At 36.0% G+C, this 24,575-nt stretch overlaps 1 protein-coding gene and 1 non-coding gene across 2 annotated transcripts in view; one reads left to right on the top strand and one right to left on the bottom strand.

Moving 5' to 3' along the window:
• Positions 1 to 24,575, top strand: part of UNC13C (unc-13 homolog C) — a 612,072-nt gene that overhangs the window by 118,604 nt on the left and 468,893 nt on the right.
• On the bottom strand, positions 8,878 to 8,985 carry LOC116592132. Its single transcript, XR_004286324.1, has one exon. It is a non-coding gene; the product is annotated as a U6 spliceosomal RNA (small nuclear RNA).

Here is a 24,575-nt window from a genome sequence, read left to right on the forward strand (position 1 = left end):
CCACACAAATGACTGAGGAATGCTGGAATTAACAACTAAACATGTAAGATGTTGTCTGTACTTATAAAGGGATTAAGTAAAAATTTTGCTTGAAGGACTTATAATTCAACAAAATTGACCTAATTCATCATTAAAATTTACATATTCAGAGAACTTACTGTTTTATTTATTTATTTATTTATTTATTTTCTGCAGTGTCAGTTTTGTTCCTCTGGCTAAGAGAACCAGAGGTAACTTGAGGTTTACTTTTTCTTTCTTTCTTTCTTTTTTTTTTTTTTTAGTTCTTCCATCAGGAACTTTTATAATGCCATTATAAATGCCTTTGCCATTATAAAATTGCTGCAAATTATTTGACTCTTACTTATAAAATTTTAGTTTTATAGTAGCAGTTAGGCAAAGCACTCTCTTTGCTTTTTTTTTTTTTTTTTTTTTCTCTCTCGTATATGGTCCTATACTGTATAATGAAAGATGATGTTGCAGTCCTGGAAAAATAAATTCTTCATGTGTATGTGACACATGCTCATGAAAAAATACATGTAAGCAAAAAGAACTCATATCACACAGAAATAAGCACCTAAGTGTCTGATATATGTATGTATGTGTACATACACCATTTGGGATTTAATCCTACATATGTGAACTGACACCAAATATACTGCTTTGCAACCTGTTACATTTTACTTTACAATATAGAATGAATATATTTTCATACATATGTGCATGAAACTTTCCAACTGAAAAACAAAGCTGGAAAATGGGTCAAAATACAAAATCTGCTGAGATTCTAGTACCAAGGAAACTAAAGGAAATTTAGCAAAACAGAATCTCACCGGATGAGTAAAAGTCAAATGAAGGTCAAAGATACAGCAGAAAATGTTAACAGAAAGAAACCAAGAGCCAGATATTAATATCAAACTCCCCCCTCAAAAAAAAAAAAAAAGAAAGAAAGAAAAGAGCCTAAAGGACATGAGATAAGGATGACAACATGAATGTCTTTGCTTCCAGTGAATCATCACAAACTTGCTTATTCTTCTCTCTCCCCTAAGCCTTTCCAACACATCTGCACCTCTTATTTTAAGGTCCAGATGCCTCATGGGAATGTCCTTATTAAATCCCCAGTCAGGTCAAGTCAGCTGTCCTCTAAGATTTCCTTTGTTTCCTGGCTTCTTTAGAAGGTTGAGGATTTCTTTCTGCCTCCTGTGGTACATCTTCCAAAGGGTAGTCGTCCTCGGCTCTTAGCATATTTGGTGGTTTTCCTCAATTTTCTTCAAAGGACTTTTACATGTTGAGTAGTTTTATGTTGTTGTTGTTTTCTAATAAATTAATCCCATAGGGATCCAGGGGATTTTCCTCCTTCATCCCTCACTTTTCTTTTTCCAGCAATAAGGAGCTCAAGAATGTATTGTATTAATCCTTGAAATAAAAGACATTTAATGGAATTAGAGTAGGCCTTTCTTCTATCTCTCTCTCTCTCTTTTTTTTTTTTTTTTAAAGAACTTTATTTCACAACAGCCTCTCAAAAGTATCTTGGCTTCCATATATCAAAATAATGGCTTATATTGCTGGCCCTTGATTCTCAATAACTAGTAGATTTAATAGTAGATATGCATTAAACTCAACATATTTCTCCTCTCCTCACCCTCCCATTGCTCTCTATTTCACATTTCTCATTTATGTTTACCATGATACGAATATAGCTTTTACTTTAAACTCAAGAGAATTCTTCTGTTAAATTTACTTGAACATCTTTCATTTTACTTAGAATTATCAATTTCCTTGTTCATTCATTTGCTTAATTTCCATGACCCAGTCATTTTTTTCCATATGTGGACCATCATACCCTATCAGACAACTATCAATATTATTGGCTCATTGATCTGGATCCCTCCATCACTCTTCCTGGGATGTCCATTGAGAACCATCCTGGGAATTGCTTTTATTGTTCTCATATGCTTCCTTGACTCTATTTCTTTTTGTAATTAGCTCTTTGTAATTGTGGAGGTCAATAACTTTCTGAGAAGGAATCCATAGGACTTCAAAAAAAATTTGGGGGGATTGGAGGAATCATATTCATATTTGGAGATGGTTTTGTCCATAGTAGCTTTTTCCCCCCTTAAGTCCTTGAGTTGATTTATTTTCCACAAATTTCTTTGTTCTTCTCTGTGGAATTATTTTAACTTGAGAGTGGATATCAAGGATTTGTCTCTAAATTCATTTTTTCATTGCTCATTTCTTCTTGTTCTGACTTTTTTTTAAAAAAGATTTTATTTATTTATTTGACAGGCAGAGATCACAAGCAGGCAGAGAGGCAGGCAGAGAGAGAGGAGGAAGCAGGTTCTCTACTGAGCAGAGCCCGATGAGGGCCTTGATCCCAGGACCCTGAGGTTATGACCTGAGCCGAAGGCAGAGACTTTAACCCACTGAGCCACCCAGGTGCCCCTTCTTGTTCTGACTTTTGAGAAATTTTTCTCACCTATATTTCTCAACACTTTATTATTATTTTTTTTAATTTATTTCTTTTCAGTGTAACAGTATTCATTGTTTTTGCACCACTCCCAGTGCTCCATGCAATCCGTGCCCTCCCTAATACCCACCAGCTGGTTCCCCCAACCTCCCACCCCCGGCCCTTCAAAACTTTAATTGAACAGTTTTGAAAAAGCATTTCCCTGCTTTTGTGGCTCTGGAAGTAGATTGAGCAAGGGGTCTGATAGTTCAGTAGTTCATATAAAGGATTTTATTTAATTTTGCTGTTTTTATCTCATTCTCATCATTTACCTGGAGTTTTGGGGTCCATACTTCTCAGCTTTTCTATGAGAATAAACCTCGAGTTTCCTTCCTGGGGCAGGGACAGCTTGACTGTGCCTGGTGGAGAACAGGACCTGAGGCTCCGAATACTGTATTCAAATAGGAAATCATTCTCTTGCTTTCAGCTCCTTTCTCTTGGTCTATATTCTTTACTGTCCCCCCAATCCCAACACTTTATAGTCTGGAATCTGTGAAGCGTTCTTTGGAAAAAGTTTACACTTCAGGTTCTTTAATGTTGCTTCTTTGATTCTAAAGTTTTTATATGTTTAATCTTACTATCACTTAAGTGACAAAAGGGAGAAGATATACATGTTTTTGGCCAATTCACTTTTAAACAAAAGTTTAGTGTCCTATCATAAAGCAGTCATATGGGAAAGGAATAGAACGCTTGAAATCAAACAACACCCTCTACTACAATGACAAAAGACATTTCTGGTTTGTGACAAAAGTACAGGAGCAGGAAAATCATACTGTTTCAGAAATCAAGAAAATCTGAACTATGGTAGTGATAGGATTGGGTGGAAGAGTGTAAGAGAGAGGTTTAGGAGATGCTTCAACCAAATTTAATGACTAGCTGAATTTGGGGGTGAATGGAATGAATGGAATAGAAAATTGAGGGTGATTTCAAGGCTTTGACTTCATGACTAGATGGAAGCCTTGCCATCCTTTACACAAAGAGAATATGGGAGTAAGATTAGCAGAACAGTAGATGAGTTCAGTTTTTAAACTTAACTGAATTTGAGATGCCTGGGTTTCACTCAAGTAAGGATGGTCACCAGCTAGATATTTTGTTCTTAAATCCAATGACTGCAACATGTACTAGAGTCATCCTTCATGGTGTCGTTGTAATGAGCTACAATAATTCTATTTGTTGGTATAGCAGTATTTTCAGATCCCTTGACTCAGTAGATATAAGTAATGTAATGAATCTATTTCAGAAGCATTTGCCTTCATTTGGAATGAGAAAGAATTATAAGACCTCTGAGATTCACGTTTATAGCATTAAGAGATGATGCATAGAGAGCAGGATCTGAAGCCTAGAATTTGGGTTGTCAGGGTAGATAATTTCCTTTCTTATAAAAATGAATTATTTGTCCTCCAGTCATCTGGAAGTGAATAAATATTAAAACAAGAACTCAAAATACCCTAAGGACCACCTAAAGTCTTCTAACCCTTAAAAAATACATCAAGTAAAACTATTTTCAGGTTTGCTGCTGAAGTGTTTAAGGTTTGAAAGCTTAACAGCTTGTGATGGGCTTGCTTAGAATCAAAGTAGCTTGGAAGCATCATGTCACACACATTTTTTTTCTCTTATTTTCTTTAGTTGCAACAGGAAAGTCATCCTTTCAATAAAGTGAATCCTTTCTGTTTCATAGGTCTTCATATTTTTTTTTTAACCAACAAGTTTCTTTTTCCAGTCATTCTTTTCTTCCATTCATCCTCTGAGAAGATATTTAATAGATAACTACCATATGACTCAGGGTTAGACTGGCCAGAATGTCAAATTGGTGGTTGTGTTGTTGGTTTGCAACCCTCTTGGATGCTTTTCAGATCTGAAATTTGCTCCTGTACTCAGGACTGGGAGAGGCTAAAGAAAGAGTCCGACCGTTCCACTTTGGTGGGTGGGAGCTTGAATAAGGCTCCACATGAGCCTTGTCTTGTGTGGCAGCAAAGTAAATGGATCCCCATGCCACCCTCCAATTCTTAAAAGTTCATAAAGAGGCCCTAAAGTTTTGCTCAGTCATATATACTGCGCAGGTGTTTTCAACACCACATCACCATCTCAAGACTATGACCCTGAAACAGCCTCTGGGAACAGGAAGGCAAATGGAATCCACATTCTAAGGATAGGGAAGAGGGTGAGGAGGCTCCAAATGCCCTGGTCCAGCTCACAAATCGAGTAACCTTTGTCTTTTTGATGATCTTCCCCAACACGTGTTTAATGGCCATTAGATAGCAGTGAAAGTTGCATCAAGGATGGTACTGATAGTAGCAGTTAGGCAAGATGGAGAAGACAGAAAAAGCACACTCCTTGCTTCCCCCCTTCCTATATGGTCCTATACTGTATAATGAAAGATACTTTTAGAATGATGTTGCAGTCCTAGAAAAATAAATTCTCCAAAGTAGCTCACAGTTTAGTAAACAACATCAACTGACGATGTTGAAATGAAATATATTTTTAGAAAAACAATATCAGAAAGTTAGCCAATATATCACTTAAGTACTTGTTTTCATTGATACAAAAAAAAAAACCAACTTGTGACTGATATTTTTGATGGTTTTCTTTATTTGAAATATTTCCCATGTAAAAATTAAATACCTAAGTCACGGTCTGACTTTCTGATTTTTTTTTTTTCCAAATATTTATTTGTTTTAGAGAGAGAGAAAAAATGAGTCAGGGTAGGGGCAGAATCTCAAGGAGACACCCGGCTTAAGCATGGAACTTAACACAGGTCATCACCCTACAATCCTGAGATCATGACCTGAGCCAAAATCAAGAGTTGAAAGCTTAACCTACTGAGCCACCCAGGTGCCCCTGACTTTTTTGTTTTTTTAATATACCAATAATTGAACAGAATAAGGCTGAAAATAAAGACTACTTGGTACAAGGGTATGGGAAAGGTTATAACAAAAGAAAACTTGTATTATAAATGATAATCATTCAAAAATCAATACAGACATTTCCAAGCCTGTCTAACGTAGTGTCTGACACACTTGTATTGCTTGATGTATACAAGTATGTGCTAGGCATGGAATTAAAATATAGAACTTGTTATAAAGATGATCACCTGGCTCCCGTTTTTAGAAGGAGCTCACAATCTGCAGAGAGGCAGTAAAATAAGGCAGTCTTTAAAATTTGTGATATTAACCCAGCTTTGGAAAACAACGGAGTACTGGAGGAGAATTGGCTTTCAATGACACTGCTTTCCTACAGAATGAAAACTCAGCTATTAGTTTAAAAGGTATTAGAGTGATAGACAACACGTACAGGAAATAGTTTTCTCTCAAACTTTTATATTAAATAGCATTATTCCCATTACTTCCAGATGGTTTTGCTGTCTACTTTTAAGGAAACGTGAGATTAGATTAGACCATCTCTTAAGCCCTCTTTATTTTCATTCTAGGATTATATAAAAAGAGCAAAACATCGTTTGAAATGAAAGTTCTCATTAGAGGATTTGAGTTGAATCTTGAGGGAATTGAAATTTTAATCCTTTATACTGAGTTACTGAGAACTGTTATGAGCAAAAGAGAGAATGATGGTTTCTGTGACTGTGTGATACCACACCTTGCAAAACAGTAAAACGTGCTTCAGATAGATTTTTTCAAGCCTCTTTTGTTTTTGATTCTGTAGCAGATTTTTGAAGATCATGGCTTGACAATAGTTTTTCTGCTACTTCTACAAAAATGTATTTTAGCAAACCCTTTAAGTTAAAATCACAATGTAGGTGAAGAAAAAATTATCAAGTATGTAGTAGTCTCCAAGTGTACCAGATTTCCTCTCCACCCTGCCATAGAATGTAGATTTACCTCCAAACCTAGGTAAGAATTATTGGTGATCAAAGGAGAGGGGCTTGTCTTTCATTTAGTTGTAACTTTATGTTTTCTCTCCATTTCTATTATTTTGATGGAAAACTTGGCAGTAGATTAAAGAGGTAAAAATATACAGTCAGCTGGATTTTTCTTCATGGTTCGACTCCGTGATTACGGGAGAATGAGTCTGCTATGGGGAATACTACAGATTCCAACAACGCTATACACAGAGGCACTCCTCAGCAAATTCAAAAGAGGGAGCATTCCATGTGGCTGTTCGATCTTGGGGTTGTTTTCTTTTAAACATTCATCTGGGAGGAAATCTGGTTTATGGAATGAGAGTCAGAACCTGGAATGTGGGTGCAGACTTCCAATTCATCTACCTAGAGTGTGATTCCTGTCCTCTCCACCTTTTATGAGGATAACCCACTACCTTTTTTATTTTCTGCACCCCTGCATTGATGGATGTTTCCTCGGATCTTTTCCATGTGTGGCTGTCTTAGCCTCCAACTAAAGGTTTATAAAACCCAGAGCTAAAGATCTGAGGTTCTTTGCCAGCAGAGGCAAAATTTGGACAAACTATATTTTCTGACTAATAGAAATACTTTTGCTTTTAATCTTCAGAATAATCCATGTACTGTGTGTGCAGGCATTCCTTGATAAGAGGTAGAATCCTAAAATAGTGTGGATTATAAATTGCAGGGGTGGGGCCGGAGATACTATGAGTGAATAATCCCTTGCTTTCTGCCAAATCTGTTCAGACGGATTATGAAAAACATTCCCTATCAAAGTCCCTCTGTTTTGTGGCGACACCATCTTCCTTAGGCATTAGCCGTCAAGAAGAGGTCTGTTCTAAACGTCCTAAGTATGGTTGCAGGCCTTCTGTTAAAAGTAGAAATATTAATAGATAGATTTGAATCTGGGAAATTCTTCAAGAGACAAATAGTACTTGACAAAAATCTGTGCCAGGAGGGGTAGAAAAAAATGTCATTATTTTGTTTGTTAGGTCGAATGAGATCTGAATGCAAAACCAACTTTTGTGTTTTCAGTGTATATCCTTGGAAGTGAAATTCCTGTCTATGTTTTGAAGACTTGTAGTGAAGAGATTACAAGAATAAAATAATGAGTTTCGTGGTAACTGGTTTCAAAATGATTAAAAGAGGCTTTCACTCATCAGAAGAAAAATGTAATTGAATATTATTTGAACATTATAGCTCTAGCCATATGACATCTTTTGTGAAAATTAATGATTATTAGTTTTCTGGACCATTAAGCAGAGCCTGGAGCAAAGATCAGAGTTGTTTTGTTGTGAATTTTCTTCCTCATGAACTTTGGCGCCTAATATAATTACTTACCTCCCCCCCTTTTCTTTAAAGTGACTTCCTTGCAGAGAACTTATTAGCTTCATGAATGACTTCCATTAGAGATTACATAGCTAACAGGCAAGGATGGAAAGCTTGATGACTTAGTTCTTCTTCGGGCAACTTCATATTAAACAGTTGCCTTCCAAAAGCGCACACCCCATTGCACTTTCTTTAACACATAATGCTTATTTACAGGGTTATCGCTAGGATAAATGAATCAAAGAGTTCTGCCTGTATGAGTTGATGATGACTTTTACTCTTCCTGGTGAGAGAGCAGAGAGTGATGCACACTAAAATTTGATGGAGCGAGCACGACCTTCTCCTTTCTCCCTGAATTTATACCAGAATTGCTGCATTGGTAAATGAAGCATAATTATCATTTCATTTTGACCTGACAGTTGAAAAAGCGTCCTCCTGTTTCTATGATATGATGAGGTAGATGTTAGGAACCTAGGGCTCCTACATACCTTCCTTAACAGTTCCCTGTTGCACCGGAAGTTCTGTAAACGTCAAATCAGTTAAACATAGAAGAGTTACGTGATCTTGCAAGAAAATGACTTTATTATGTTCTTATAAGAAAGTAGAGTCGATGCCTAAACTCCAGGGGTTTTTGTTCTCCTTTTTAAGAGCACTGACCCAGTTATAAAGCAGATAGTCAGAACTGCTCTGCTTCAATCCGGGGTGGTGGGTGCGAGTCCTAGGTGCCAAGAATTTCCTCGCCCAGTGAAGCTCTTCAGGAGCTCAGGGCTTCTCAGAACACAATTTGAAGCCCACTAGGCAACATGACCTCTAAAACAAACAAAGAAACAAAACAAAAACAAAGAAAACCACAAAGCAAAAAACCTTTTTGGTTCTGAGATAACAAAGATTCAGCAAGCAATTTTTGTTCGCATGTTATTTTCTCTGTACTCTGCTTTGCCCCATGTGTCAGTGATCGGGTATCTTGGTAAATGGAAAAGCCAAAGAATACTTGAGGGCACCAGGAGCCAGTCATGGGAGGCCGGGAAGAATGGAATGGGTTGTTGGTAGTAAATAGGGAGATAGGAAAGGAGCTGCGGCTCGACTTTAAAGGTTAGTTCACTCTCTAGTCTTTCCTTCTTTTCCTAGGGACAGTCGCCATAAAAAAATCACAAGTATATTCTTCCAGAATGTATTATAATTTTACTGTCCATAAATATAGAAATGATGCCTTGCTAGATAATTCTGTCATCCTTGCGCAAGGTCCATGCTAATCTTCTCTATATCGTTCCAATTTTAGTATATGTGCTGCCGAAACGAGCATTCCAGACTCGATAATTCCGGAACTTGCTTTTTAAACTCAGTGTTACGTTAGAAACCACTTTCTGTGGATCCTGGGAAACAAACTGAGGGTTGTGGAGGAGGGGGAGGGGAGGGGATGGGTGAGCCTGGTGGTGGGTATTAAAGAGGGCATGTGTTGGATGGAACACTGGGTGTGGTGCATAAACAATGAATGTTGGAACATGAAAAAAATTAAGATGTTAAAATGTTTAAAAAAACTACATTCATGCCAATGGGTCTCATTAATTCATTCAAATGTATTTTACCGCATAAGTGCTTCAAAATTATCCCTTGTTAATAGGAAAAATCTGGTATTCCATATTCCATATTCCAATGAGAAATAATGTTGTAGTAAAGGTCTTTTTATTTATAATCTGCTACATAAGTATAAGATTATCTTCATGTTACATACCTAACGAAGTTGTTGGGCAATTGGGTGAGCAAATTTCAACCTTCCTAAAAACTGTGATTTCAATTTCAGAAGTGTTCATATGCATTTTTAACAGTACTTCATGGAAGTTTCCATCCAAAACAACTTGACAGCCTGAGATATTTCATTTTCTTTTCTGTTCCGGTGGTAGTGAAATAAGATATGAGTACTTAATGTTAACTTACACAGTCCTCATAACTGAACAGTTTGAGTACCTTTTCCTATGTTAATTTCCTCTTGGGAAATGCATTTCAACATGAAATTTATTTTTCTACCTGTTTTTCAAATTCTTTTACAGAGGCAAAGCTAATCCTCTGTTGTATGTTGAAAATACATTTTCTTGCTCTGTTGTTTCTTCTGTTGTGACACATTTTTCATTCCTATTTGTGATCATTTATGCTTTCTGTGTCTTATGGCAATTTATACAGAACATATACCTATATATAAATGCATATAGCTATAACATATATTCTATATATAAAATTTGTCCATATTTAGGTTTTAATGTACTGTGTTTAAATTTTTTTCAGGGTGAATTTTTTAATTTTTTATTTAAATTCAATTTAATTAACATATATTATTTTCAGAGGTAGAATTTATGATTTATCAGTTGCATGCAACACCTATGCTCATGACTTTAAGTGCCCTCCTTAATGCCCATAACCCAATTACCCCTTCTCCCCATGCACCTCCCCTCAAGCCTCTATTTGTTTCTTATAGTTACAAGTCTCCTATGATTTGCCTCCTTTGTCTTATTTTACCTTGCTCTCTCCTATGTTCACCTGTTTTGTTTTTAAATTCTGCATATGAGTGAAATCATAGGATATTTATCTTTCTCTGACTTATTTTGCTTGGCATAATACCCTCTAGTTCCCGCAAATGGCAAGATTTCAGGTTTTTGATGGCTAAATAATATTCCTCTGTGTGTATGTGTGTGTGTGTGTGTGTGTGCGCATGTGTGTGTGTGTGTTTATAAAATCACATCTGCTTTATCCATGCATCTGTCAATGAACATTTGGGCTCTTTCCATATTTTGGTACCATGTTTAAATTTTTTTTTAAGATTTTATTTATTTATCTGACAGACAGAGATCACAAGTAGGCAGAGAGGCAGGCAAAGAGAGAAGAGGAAGCAGGTTCCCTGCTGAGCAGAGAGCCCGATGCGGGCTCGATCCCAGGACCCTGAGATCATGACCTGAGCTGAAGGCAGAGGCTTTAACCCACTGAGCCACCCAGGTGTCCCCATGTTTAAATTTTTAAGAAATAACTACCTGTTTTCCTGTGTGATCAAACAAGTTTGAGTTGCTTCACATACTTACCAACATTGTTATTGTTATTCTTTAATTTTAGCCATTGTACATATGTCATGGTATCTAATTGTGGTTTTAAATTTTATTTCCCCAGTGACTAATGATGACAGGCATAATTTTCGTGCTTTTTGGCCACTCATGCATTTTCTTTTGTGAGGTGTCTGTTCAAATTTTTTGTCCAACTGCTAAATTAAAAAATAATAGGCTAATGGAATATTGAAAAGATAGTATAGAGATCACATATAACTTTTACTCTGTTTCCCTCCATATTTACATGTTGTGTAATTGTAGTACAATATAAAGATCAGGAATTTGACATTAGTATAATGTATGTAAATATGTCATTTTATCATATATGTAGATCATAAAACTATAACAACCCAAATAGAGAACTACTCCATCATGCTGGTGCTATTGCTGTGTAGTCTCTCTCATCCACCCCTCCCCATGTTTAACCTTGCATAACCCCTGGCAACAGCTTATCTGTTTTCCATCTGTAGAATTATATATAAATGGACTCATGTAGTATCTGTCATCTGGATTTTTCTTTAACATAATGCCCTTGAGATCTAAGTTGCTATGTGTATCAGTTTATTTTTATTGGTAAGTGGTATTTAAGGAATACTAATGTAACCCTGGGATGTATCACAGTTTAACTTTCACTTGTTGAGGGATATTTTGGTTGTTTCCAGTTTGAAGCTATTAAAATAAAGCTGTTATGGTCATTTGTAAGATTTGTGTGAATGTTTAATTTTTCCAGGATAAAGGCCAAAGAGTTCAATTGCTGCCTGTACTGTGGACATATAGTTAATTTTATAAGAAATGGTCAAACTATTTGAGAGTTATTATATCTTACATTGTCAATGTATAAAAGACCCAGTTTCACTGCATCCTTTCTAGAATTTGGCATTGTCAATGTTTTTGTTATTTAACTGTACTAATGCATAGGAGCATTTCATCATGGCTCCAATTTGCAGTTCCTGAATATCTAGTGATACTGATCATCTTTTCATATGCTTGTTTGTCATTCATATGTCCTCTTCAGTGAAATGTTCTACGTCTTTTGTCCATTTTCTAATTGTGTGTGTATGGCTGGTGTTTGCTGTTGAGTTTTGAGAGTTCTTTATATATTGTAGGTACTAGTTCTTTGTTTAGTATATGGTTTGCAAATGTTTTCTTCCAATGTATAGCTTTTCTTTAAATCCTTTTTACATGGGATTTCCAAGAGTAAAATTTTTAAGACCAACTTATTGACTTCTCTATTTTTGTATCGTATTTTTGATGTCATGGTTAAGAACTTTTCCAGTTTTATGTCTTGAAGACTTTTTCCTGAGTTAAGGTTTTTAAAAATTTTTATTTTAAACTTAAATATGATTCATTTCAAGATAATTTTCACATTAAGATATGAGGTTTAGGTTGAGGGTGGTGTTTTTGCTTATAAATATCCAGTTGCTTGAGCACCAGTTATTTAAAAGTCTATCTTCACTGAGTTGCTTTTGCATCCTTATAAAAAATGATCTGTGGAGTGCCTGGGTGGTTTAGTCATTAAACATCTTTCTTCGGCTCAGATCATGATCCCAGGATCCTGGAACTGAGCCCTGCATCGGGCTCCCTGCTCAGCAGGAAGCCTACTTCTCTCTCTGCCATTCCTCCAGCTTGTCTGCCCTCTTTCTCTGTCTCTTTCTGTCAAATAAAAATCATAAAAAGATTTGTATGGGTCTCTGTCGAGGTTCTCTGCTCTGTTACATTGATCAAAGTTTAATTCTTTCTACTGGTATCACACAGTCTTGGTTACTATGATTTTAAGTCGTGAAAAAAGAATTTATATATTATATACACACATACATATAGTATGTATATTTTTACATATGTATATGTATTATAGTGTGTGTTTGTGTGTGTGTGTGTGTGTGTGTGTGTGTGTGTATGAATAAAATCTGGAGACAGTTTGCAACTTGTATCTTAGGGGTTTCAGTTCATGAATATGGTATACCTTTTCATGTATTAATATTTTCATTGATTATTCTCATCAGAGTAGGGTGGGGATTTAAGTGACTGACAGTTGTAGATTTGTCTACGTTTAAGTTATATCAGCTTTTGTTTCACGTGCTTTGCAACTCTGCATTTGGTTCATATTCATTTGGGATTGTTGTCTTCCTGGTGGATTTACCTTTATCTCATTATACATGAGTCTCTCTTAGTTTTCTTTTGCTTTAAAGTCTACATTATCAGATATTAGGTTAGCTACTATATCCTTTTGATTGTATAGTGTAACATTTTTCATTTGTTTACTTTTAGCCTGTCTATATCATTATATTTGAGTTCCTGAGCATATAGTTAGGTAATGATGTTTTTTATCTATCCCATTAAGCTTTTTTCTATTTGATATATTTATTGTGTTTTTAAATTTTTTTATTAATTTCTTTTCAGTGTAGCAGAATTCATTGTTTATGCACCACACCCAGCTCCATGCCATATGTGCCCTCCATAATACCCACCACCAGGCTCCCCCAACCTCTCACCCCCCACCCCTTCACAACCCTCAGATTGTTTTTCAGAGTCCATAGTCTTTCATGGTTCATCTCCCCTTCCAATTTCCCTCAACTCCCTTCTCCTCTCCATCTTCCTATGTCCTCCATGTTATTTGTTATGCTCCACAAATAAGTGAAACTATATGATAATTGACTCTCTCTGCTTGACTTTTTTCACTCAGCATAATCTCTTCCAGTCCCGTCAAAAGTTGGGTATTCATCCTTTCTGATGGAGGCATAATACTCCATAGTATATATGAACCACATCTTCCTTATCCATTCGTCCATTGAAGGGCATCTTGGTTCTTTCCATAGTTTGGTGACCGTGGCCATTGCTGCTATAAACATTGGGGTACAGATGGCCCTTCTTTTCATGACATCTGTATCTTTGGGGTAAATACCCAGTAGTGCAATTGCAGGGTCATAAGGAAGCTCTATTTTTAATTTCCTGAGGAATCTCCACACTGTTCTCCAAAATGGCTGTACCAACTTGCATTCCCACCAACAGTGTAAGAGGGTTCCCCTTTCTCCACATCCTCTCCAACACACGTTGTTTCCTGTCTTGCTAATTTTGGCCATTCTAACTGGTATAAGGTGGTATCTCAATGTTTTAATTTGAATCTCCCTGATGGCTAGTGATGATGAACATTTTTTCATGTGTCTGATAGCCATTTGTATGTCTTCATTGGAGAAGTGTCTGTTCATATCTTCTGCCCACTTTTTAATATGATTGTCTGTTTTGTGTGTGTTGAGTTTGATATATTTAGACCATTTATATTTAGTGCAATTATTGATAAGGCTTAAATCTGCTACTTTATTCTTTGTCTTCTGTTTTCTCTGGTTTTCATTGTCTGTCTTTTCTACATTTCTATAGATTGCTTGTACACTTTGAGTTTTTCAGTGTATCTCTTTGTATAACATTTTGAGTAACAATTCTAGGTATCATATTATGAATAAGTTTTTTATTGCTTCCTTGAAATTTGCCACAAACTACAACACAAATTTTTATCTTAGAATCCTGAAGGTGGCAGGTCTGTTATAGCTACACTGGACTAAAGTCAAAGTGTCAGCCCTGCTGTATTCCTTTCTAAAGGCTTAGGGAAGAATCTGTTTCAATGATTTTTCCAGATTTTAGATGGTACTTATATTTTTTGGCTCATAAACATTTTCCTCTATCTTCAAAACCAGCAACTGTATGTTGAGCAGTTTTTGAAAGGTTTATTTATTATTTGAGGAGGGGACAGACAGAGGAAAATGGAAAGAATTCCCACTAGACTCCCTGCTGAGCACAGAGTCAGACACAGAACTCAATTCCATGACCCTGAAATCATGACCTGAACTGAAACCCAGAGTTGGACAATCAACCAACTCTGTGTATTGAGCTTTTTAATATTGCATCACTCTGAATTCATTAATCTACCTTCCTCTTCCACTTCTAGTGTCATTCTGATTACATTGGACCCACTAGATAACTCTGGATAATATTCCAATATTAAGATTGGGTGATTATGAAACTTAGTTCTGTCTGCAACTTTAATTTCCCTTTTAAATGTAAATACATTATTCAGGTTCCAAGAATTATTAACACAGCTGTCTCTGGGGGCCATTAATTTGCCTACTACACATTATGTATACATAATTTGTCAAAGTTGGCTGGTGAATACATTTTGCCAGTTGTAGGGAAGTGCAAAAACCTTATCTATACCACCATATTACTTTATTCTTTCACATTTAAAGTAAAATTTCTTAAATATTTCCTCTTTATACATTAAGAACCACATTAGATAGTGATAAACTTTTTGTTTCAACCATTAAACATAATCTAGAAAACTCAAGAGGAAAAGGAAAGCATACTATATATACCTATAGTTTTGTTTTTATTGTTCACTCTCCTTTCTGGATGTTTCAAGACTCCTTCCTTTCTGTTCAGAAAATTTTCTTCAGCCATTCATTTAAAGTAAGTTGGCTGGTTATAAAGTCTCAGTTTTCTTTCATCTGAGAATGTCTTGATTGCCTCTTCATTCCTGAGGATATGTTTTCACTGAATATGTAATCTTAGGTTGATCATTTTCTTCAGCACTTGAAAAGTGTTACGCCATTCCTTTCTGCCTCTATGGTTTCTGATAGAAAATCCATTCTCATTCAAATTTTTTCTCCCCTATAGATAGTGTGCCATTTCTTTTCCTACTGTCAACATTTTTTCTTTGCTTTTAGTTTTCAGACGTTTGTGATCTGTCTTGACAGGAATTTTTCAGTTTTTCCCGTGTGTGGTTTATTAGCTTGTTCTGTGGACTTGTGTTCTGTTTAGCATTTGCAAAACTTGAATTTTTCGGGCATTTTTTATTGAACACACTTCCAGCTCTGTTATGAACGCGTCCTCCCAAAATGCAGATGAGGAAGCCCGAATTCCTACTTAATTGTATTTGAAAATAGGGCCTTTCAGAGTTACTGAGGTTTAGATGAGGTTATATGAGGGTAGGGCTCAATGGTGGGATCAGTGTTATCAGAATAGAGAGATCAAAGCTCACTCTTTCACAGGAGCATACAATGAGAAGATGGACCTCTGTAAGCCAGGAAGAGAGACCTTACCAAGAATCAAATCTGATAGCACCTTGATCTTGGACTTTGCAGTCTCCAGGACTATGCAAAGTAAATGTTGCTTAAGCTACTCAGTCTGATATATTGTTAAAGCAAAAGTTGAGTAGACTCAGAATTCTATTCTTCTTTTTCCTGTCTTTCTCTGACTTCAGTGAGATGAATATTTTAACATTTTTTAATCATAATCCCAAGTGTCCCTAACACTTGTTTTCAGGCTCTGTAGTTCAGACTGTGTAATTTCTACTGTTTTATATTCAAGTTCACTGATTTTTCTTTCACGTAGTTGTTGAGTCCATCCACTTAGTAATATTTCAGTTGCTGTATTTTTTATTTCTAAAATTTCCATTTGTTTTTCATATCTTCAATTTCTTTGAGACTGTCTATTCCTTCAGTAAAACTTTCTATTCACTGGTTCCAGACATATTTATAACTATTATTGAAACATTTTTAATTGGCTATGTTAAAAGCCTAATTCAGATCCTTTTAACATCTGGATTATCACATGGTAACTGTTGTCTTTTCTCATTCAGTTTGAGGTCCCTGGTATGACAAATGATTTTAATATGGACATTTGGAGGATTCTGTCATAAGACTTTGGGTTTTACTTAAGTCATGCATTTTATCTTGTCTGACAGTGCTCCAGTACTTGAGTGAGAACTCTGACTCCTTTCTTCTAGGTGGAGATGGAAATTTAGGTCTGTTTGTTTTGTTTGTTTGTTTGTTTTTTCTAGGTGTTCATAGACACCCAGCAGGAGGAACTTTTTATTACTGTGGTGGGCATGACTGAGAGTTGAGCCTTCCCACTGTTCCACTGGGTCTCTGTTTATACTACCCTAGCTTAGAAGGGAACAGGTGCCTAATTGCTGCTTCCTGTGTAGACACCACTGATACGGAGGGGGTGATTTTTGTTATGGCTGAGTTTTTTGTTATGAAAGTTCTTACCTTCTACTAGGCCTCTTTAAATAAAACTCGAGTGAGGAGGGAAAGGATTTCTCATTACTACTTTTGTATGGGAGAAGTTCAGGCTGTCTGTGATTTCCAACTCCCTACGTGGTCTTCTCTGACAGCACTCAAGTCAGTATGGAGGGTTGGAGTACTCATTACAGTCCAACAAAGGTAGAAGTCTAGGTACTCCTTTTGACTTTCACTGACAGGAGTGGAAATGGGGGCCACAGGATTTTTTGTGTGTGATGTTTGGCTGGAGTGGGTTAATTATCATCTGAATGTTTCTGTCTGAGTGTCCTGTTCCTCTTGGTTCCTCTGCTAAAGAGAGTAAGTTTTCCCTGGAGCCTTTCTTGTCTGCGCCATTGATATCTCTGGGTTGTAATGTTCAGTTTGGAATATTGGAGGCAAACAGAAAAGCCATAAAACTCATCAGTGTATTATACTTTGAGTCAAAAGTCACAGTCATTAGTCACTGTGCCATCTCCAACTTTCAGAGCTTTGTATGTGTTTATTTTATATATTATGTCCAAAGTTTTTAGTTTTATTTAGTGGGAGTAAGAGGGACACTAAGTCTATCCATTTTCTCTCTTTTTTTTTTTTTTCTGGAAGCAAAAGTCTGATAGATTTTTATATTTTTAAAGCACTATTTTATTTTGGGGGTAAATCCAATCTGGGTAAATATGTCCACTCATGTTGGATCAAATACAAAAGTTTTATTTAGGATTTTGCTTATGAGTTCTCCTATATGATACTGTTATAGAATATTAGTTTGTACCATTTTTTCCTGATTTTAATAGCAAGCTATACTAGCCTCAGGAAATACACTTTTCTTTCTGTTTCCATTCTATGTGTTCACTTTACTTCTGTAGTCAAATTTGTATTACAGTGGTATTATCTGTTTAATATAGACTTCATAAAACTTTTAAAAAACCATCTGGTGTTCTGTCTTGGGGAGATTTTCCTACTGAATAAAGATTCCTTATTAATGGTTTTAGTTTCCTGTATTTTTGAATAAATGTTAGTAATTCTTTTTATTTTTATTTTATTTTTTCAGTGCTCCAAGATTCATTGTTTATGTATTACACCCAGTGCTTTTGCAATACATGCCCTCTTATATTTTTGTTAGTGTTTAGAAAATTACCTTAAGTCTTTGTATTGACATAAAGATGTTCGTAGCACACTTTGAACTTTTAAAAAAAATTTCCACTGCATCTTCAGTTACATCCTTTTTACATAATGATATCATTCATATGTACATGGTCTCTTTGTAACCCGTCTTGATAAAGAATTGTAATTTTATTTAATGCTTTAAAGAAGCAATTTTTCTTTCATAACTTTTGGAGTATGGTTCACAACTTTACATCGGTTTCAAGTATACAACATAGTGATCGAACAACTCTTACGCTATGCTCACCACAAGGATAAGGATAGCTGCCATTTGTCACCATACAACATTATTACAATATGATAGAATATATTCCCTATGCCATAGCTTTTATTTCCATAACTTATTCTTTCCATAACTGGAACCCTGTATCTCCTCCCCCTCAGCCATTTTGCCCATGCCCTCACCCTCCTACCTTCTGGTCATCCTCAGTTCTCTGTATTTATAGATTTGATTCTGCTTTTCATTTGTTCTGCTTTATGGATTCTACATATGAGTTAAATTTTACCTACATTTTCATATAGATTTGAGGTTTTCTTTATCCTGGGTAGATTTTTTTTTTTCCCATTGATGTTTCCAGATAGATGGAAAGGTTCCTTATTGTTTCTCCACACTCATTGTTTTTATCTCATGCGTGTGTGTGTGTGTGTATGCATATTTATAATAAATATTTATTTACTTATTTTAGAGCAAGCTAAAGTGCATGAGTGAGCATGGGGGTGGGGGGGTGGGGGCCAGAGGGAGAGAGAGAATCTTAAGCAGACTTCCTACTAAGTGCAGAGCCCATCCTATCTCAGAGCTTGGTCTCAGCAAAATAGAGCTGGGATTATGACCTGAGTGAAGTCGATCAAGAGTCAATCACTTAACTGACTGAGCCACCCAGGCACCCTAAGCTTGGATAGGTTTTAAAGTTTTATAATAATTTGAGTATAGGTGACACAAAATGTTAGATTATTTTCGGGTATACAACATATTAAAAGTTGTTACTTACTTGGGGAGCCTGGCTGGTTCAGTTGATGGAACATGGGACTCTTGATCTCAGGTTCATGATTTCATGGCCCATGCTGAGCCTGAGCTTACAAATAAATAAATAAATAAATAAATAATCTAGCAGTTGTGCATGGGTGTAGAGTAGTGATTTAAGTGGGGCAGAGAGCAGAATCTTTGTATATCATCTTATTCTGCCTCATTGTCCAGAGGACTGGCCTTGATTTTTTAAAAACAGAATAAAACTCTGATCATGTGATGCATCACGGTCTTGCTTGAAAACAGTCTGTGGTTCTACATTACAATTAGAGTATAATTTAAATTACTTAATAGAATCTATCAAGATTTTGATGCAATAAACCCTGTTCATCAACCTTTCATTTCTTAAAGTTCTTTACTATCACACTCTCATGTTTCAGTTCCTAATACTCTATACTCTTTCAAGCTTCAGTGCCTTTGCAAATTCTTTCCCTCTAAGAATGGTTTCATTTAACTGACAAACGCCCATTCATAAATCATTGCCCCCATGAATTGTTTACAAATCCATTGTCCTTTCTGGCAGCAGAGTTAGGAGATACTTCCTCTGTGTTCCCCCACCAACTTACTCATATCTTTCATATATCTTTACCATATGGTATTGTTATTGTCTCTCATTTTTTAGGTTAACCCCCCCAAGTCCATAACTGAACAAAAAAGTGTATGAGATATGAGCATTAATATCTCACTCAGTACCCACCCCATTATATCCAGAATTATAACAGAAATGTGAGCCAGGCCAAAGGGTTTCCTCTGCCTTGGCAAGATCTAATGAATATTGATGGCCTCACAGAACAATTGATGCGATTCAATAAAAGAGCAGATAAGGTGCTGTGCAAAATGTCTAACACATAGGAGGTACTCTGTAAAGGTCAATGGAAATTGAACGATTTTCTGGTTACAATATAGGCTCTTCTCTGGATGGTTTTCAGCTCCCATCTTGTGATTTTCAGGCATAATATACAGGTCTTAAAAGTCCTATGTATTTTGATATGCTTGGAAAGAAAGCAAACCTGTTTCCAAAGTGGGTAGTGAACAGTATCACTAGTGAGAGCTTTGCGTTATCCTTGAAGGATTGGGGAGCAAGGAAGGGCATTAGAGGAAAAAAGTTTAAGGAAATTCCTAAGCTAGATAGGCATCCAGAACTCAGATTCTTTATAAGATTTCAGATCTCTTCCACCTAATTTTCTTCAAAAAGTATTCCAACAAGGATAAAATACCAAGAAAAGAAACACAACACAATTGTTACCTTTATCTTAAATTGTGAAATAATTGTATCTCAAATTTAGGTAGTAGATATTAATATTTTGAGGGGTAACTGGTGAGTAAATAGTTGTTACACTAAAAATTATATCTAGAGAAACAAAAATCATAGAATCTAGAGCTAGAAGTTTTAGATACACGCTGGCCAAACCCTCTTATTTCACTGACATATGAGGGGAAATTGAGTGCTCAGGAGGTCACATGTTGCCTTAAAGCACATTCATAGTTCTTTCTTGAGGATGTTCACACAAGAAACATTGAGTTCAGTACTCAGAAGACACACTTAGATCACATATATTCTTAAAAGTTTAATAGCTTTAAAGTTCTTATACAGTGTGATTAAATAATGATATTCACTTAGTAAATATTTTGTAAGCTTAAAAAACACAAATACCCGGCTTATGGAATTCCGAGACATTATGAAAATGTATGGTCCCTGGAACTTCACTTTAATCCTGTTTATAGAGGAGGTTTCGCTATAAAGTAGAGGGACGCATTGTGGTCTGACATTAACAACATAAAGTCACTGAACTGCAAGACAACCTTGTGCAATGATAGGAGTTTTGAGACAAGCAGCATCCAGACTAACATCCATACTAACTAGTGTATATCCATACTAACCGAGGGTTGGTTGGTGGGTTGGTTTTTTGGTAATTACAGGGTTTAGTCAGAATTTGACTAGGCAAAACAACTGCATGTAGAACAAAAGGCAGTTTGTCAGGGAACAAAGCCATTGTGAATGAGTGTGTGTGTGTGTGTGTGTGTGTGTATTGATTATATGTGTGTGTGTGTGTATAAAATGTAATAGATACATGTATAATGTATATTAAACCTTTATTACATATGTTAATATGTATATATACATAAACATTTTTTACATTTTTAGATGGTATTTTAAATGTTTATTTTAATGGTCACAAGTGGGGCATCTGAGTGGCTCCTTGGGTTAAATCCTCTGCCTTTGGCTCGGGTAATGGTCCTAGGGTCCTGGGATTGACCCCTGCATCAGGCTCTTTGCTCAGTGGGCAGCCTGCTTCCTCCTCTCTCTCTTTGCCTGCCTCTCCGCCTACTTGAGAACTCTGCCAAGTAAATAAATAAAATCTTTTAAAAAAAAATAGTGTTAATGGTCACAAATTGTTGAATCAAGATCATAGAACATAACTTTCTTGTCTTTTTTTTTTTTTTTTTTTTAAGATTTTATTTATCTGTTAGAGAGAGAGAGAAAGAACATGAGCTGGGGGAGCAGCAGGCAGAGGGAGAAGCGCTCCACACTAAGCAGGGAGCCTGATGTGGGACTCAATCCCAGGACCCTGGGGTCATGACCTCAGCTGAAGGCAGGAACTTAATCAGCTGAGCCACCCGGACATCACTAGAACATAACTTTCAACCCATATTTCTAGAGTTGATTACGCATCCTTCTCCAGGTTTCTTTTGGTAAATAATGTGCAAATATTTACACATTACTTTTTTTTCATGACTTAAAATTGTGTTAGTTTGCCATGGATGATAAAATGAAGTACGGTAAACTGAGTGACTTAGAGAACAGAAACTTCTTGTCTCACAGTTCTGGAAGCTAGGTGTCTGAGATGAAGGTATGCTGAAAGGGCGGTGCTCCCTCCGAAAATGTTAGGGAAGGAGCTGTCCAGGCCTCTCTTCTACTACCTGGTAGATATCTTTGGCCTGTGGCTGCAGAGCTGCAATCTTCAGATGGTGTTTCTCTTGTCTGTGCATCTGTCTCCCCAGAGACACTAGTCATATTGGATCGGAAACCACCATATGCAAGAATGACCTTATCTTAATTGTACCTGCAACAGCTCTATTTCCAAAGAAGCCTACAGTCTGAGGTGCTATGGGTTAGGACCTCAACATGTGAATTTTGGGGCACATAATTCAATCTGTAACAAAAATAATTTCCTTAGCATCAAGTTCAAAAAATTTTTCTCATTAAAACAGTCTACTACTAGACAACACTGAAAATTTTCTAAAAATTTTATTAGTTTTCAGTGTCATTAACGATGCATCAGTGTCAGATTAATGACATCTTTAACAGCCTTAAATATTACTTTTAATACCATTAACATATCATTACTCTGATTTTTACTGATTTTATGATCTGATGAGGCATAGTTTTAATTAATTATATCATTTTTCATGATTTACCATTGTTGCATTCTAATTTGTGAATTATCTGGTAACATTCTTGACCAATTTTGGAGGGTAGTGTCATTTTTTTTTTTCAGAGACCTGTAAGAGTTCTTTATATACTGAGCATACCAACATACGTGTTTTTAGCAAGTTTGTTTCGTTTTCTTTTTTATATACTAAAGTGCTAAATGTGCATAACAGACTTAATGAATTTTACCTCTAACAGTAAATGTATCTCCTTATTCCAAAGAGTTCATAAGTATTTCTTTCTATTTTTACTTATTTTCTCTTACTTGATATTTAATTAATGCATCCGTAACTTCATGGACATTGTTTAAGATGATATAAATAAGCATTACGGATACTTGACCTATGTGTTAGGCAGTCTTTTTTTTTTTTTTTTTCTTTAAAGACTTTTTTTATTTGACACAGAGAGAGTGAGATCACAAGTAGGCAGAGAGGCAGGCAGAGAGAGGGGGAGAAGCTGGTTCCCCGCTGAGCAGAGAGCCCGATGCGGGGCTTGATCCCAGGACCCTGGGATCATGACCTGAGCCGAAGGAAGAGGCTTTAACCCACTGAGCCACCCAGGCGCCCCAAGCAGCCTTTTTTGGCCAGTTATTTGTCTTCGATAACAATCCACCCTTCCTTATTTGTCAAATTCTTAAGTACAAGGGTTTATTATTTGGCTAATTTTGTTGAATTTATCTTTAAATCTATTTTGCCGGGACAGTAATATTTGGTTAGTACAGATTTTTAAAATCCTTACAGACTTTCCTCATAATTCTTCTTTTAAAAGGTTATCGATGTTTTTGACTTACTAATCCAGTTACACTTGAACTATTCTTAACCCTACAACAACTTGCCATTATGATTTTAACAACTAAATCTATAAATGTGTTGTAAAACAATTTATCTTCCTACACGGGAAGATGAAATGTTTTATTTGGATTTTTTAGATATTTCCATAAAGTGTGGTAGCTTATTTAAGGTTGTTCACTCAGTGTTTAGCAAACATTTGTTGGTCATCTATTATATTTCAGAAATGTACTAGAAATTAGAAAGAGGAGGCAAAACACACTTTTATCTAGGAGGACTGCAGGTGGAGAAACTGACAAAAGATGAGGTTTAGCCAGGAGGAAGGCAACGCGCAGTGCTCCTGCACAAAAGCTATGAATCCCTGATACGTTACTAGTTTCCAGGACAGAAGGTTATGCTTGAACTGAGTTTTGGAGGCTGACAGCTAGATGAGGAAGGGGAGTGCTTGTTTCAAAAGAAGGAACCTGGAAAGGCAAAGGCACGCAGATTTCAAAGAGCGTGGCATGAAGATGAAATGGCAAGAACTTAATAGCGGCCAAAGTGTGGGATGTGATGAGGGCTCATGAGCCTGCCTTAGATACATGTCTGTTCTCTCTGCTCTAGGTACCGGGTGGCCGGGAAGTGGTGTCATTTTAACTGTTTAGAAAGCTTTCAAGGAAGACAGAATAGCAGGTAGATGAGAAAGGAGTAGGAGTGAACAAAATATATTTGTTGGCAATTAATAAAAATACATATTCAGTGAAGGAATGAGGGAAACATTGAATAATGAATGAAAAAGTTGAAATGTTTTAGATACAGCAGTTGAAAGATAATTGACTTTAGGATTACCTTTACTCGTTGGAATGGTTAATATAGAATCCAGTTATTAATAGGAGACCATGTCAAAGTAATGGATATTTGAAATCAGATCTCATGTCATTGTTTGTTTTTCAAGCTAGTTATTGTGGGTTTGTAGGAAATAACTGTTCTTATTTATGTTCATGTTGCTACCTATTTTATTAACCCTAACAGTTTTCCAGGTGACTTGTCTTATGGGTTTGAAATGAAAATAACAATTTTGTGTCTGTTCTGCTGTTCTGCCTTCTAACATCTGTATTGTTTGTTTTGGCTTTAATTGGTCTGCTTTAATATATTATCAGAATTTCAAGAAATACATTAAAATGATGGTTGTGGACATTTTCATTTTGCTTGGAATTATGGGAATACTCTAATACTTTACACTTAGATTTATGTCTCTGGAAGTTAACTTTTTTTTTTTTAACATATTAAGCTCAAGATTCATTCAAATCAACTTTCAATATGTTTAAAAATTATTTAGATGGTTTTGCTTTGAAATTTTATCAAATAG

The sequence above is a fragment of the Mustela erminea genome, chromosome 5 (genome assembly GCF_009829155.1).
Source record: "Mustela erminea isolate mMusErm1 chromosome 5, mMusErm1.Pri, whole genome shotgun sequence".
Taxonomy (NCBI): Eukaryota; Metazoa; Chordata; class Mammalia; order Carnivora; family Mustelidae; genus Mustela; species Mustela erminea.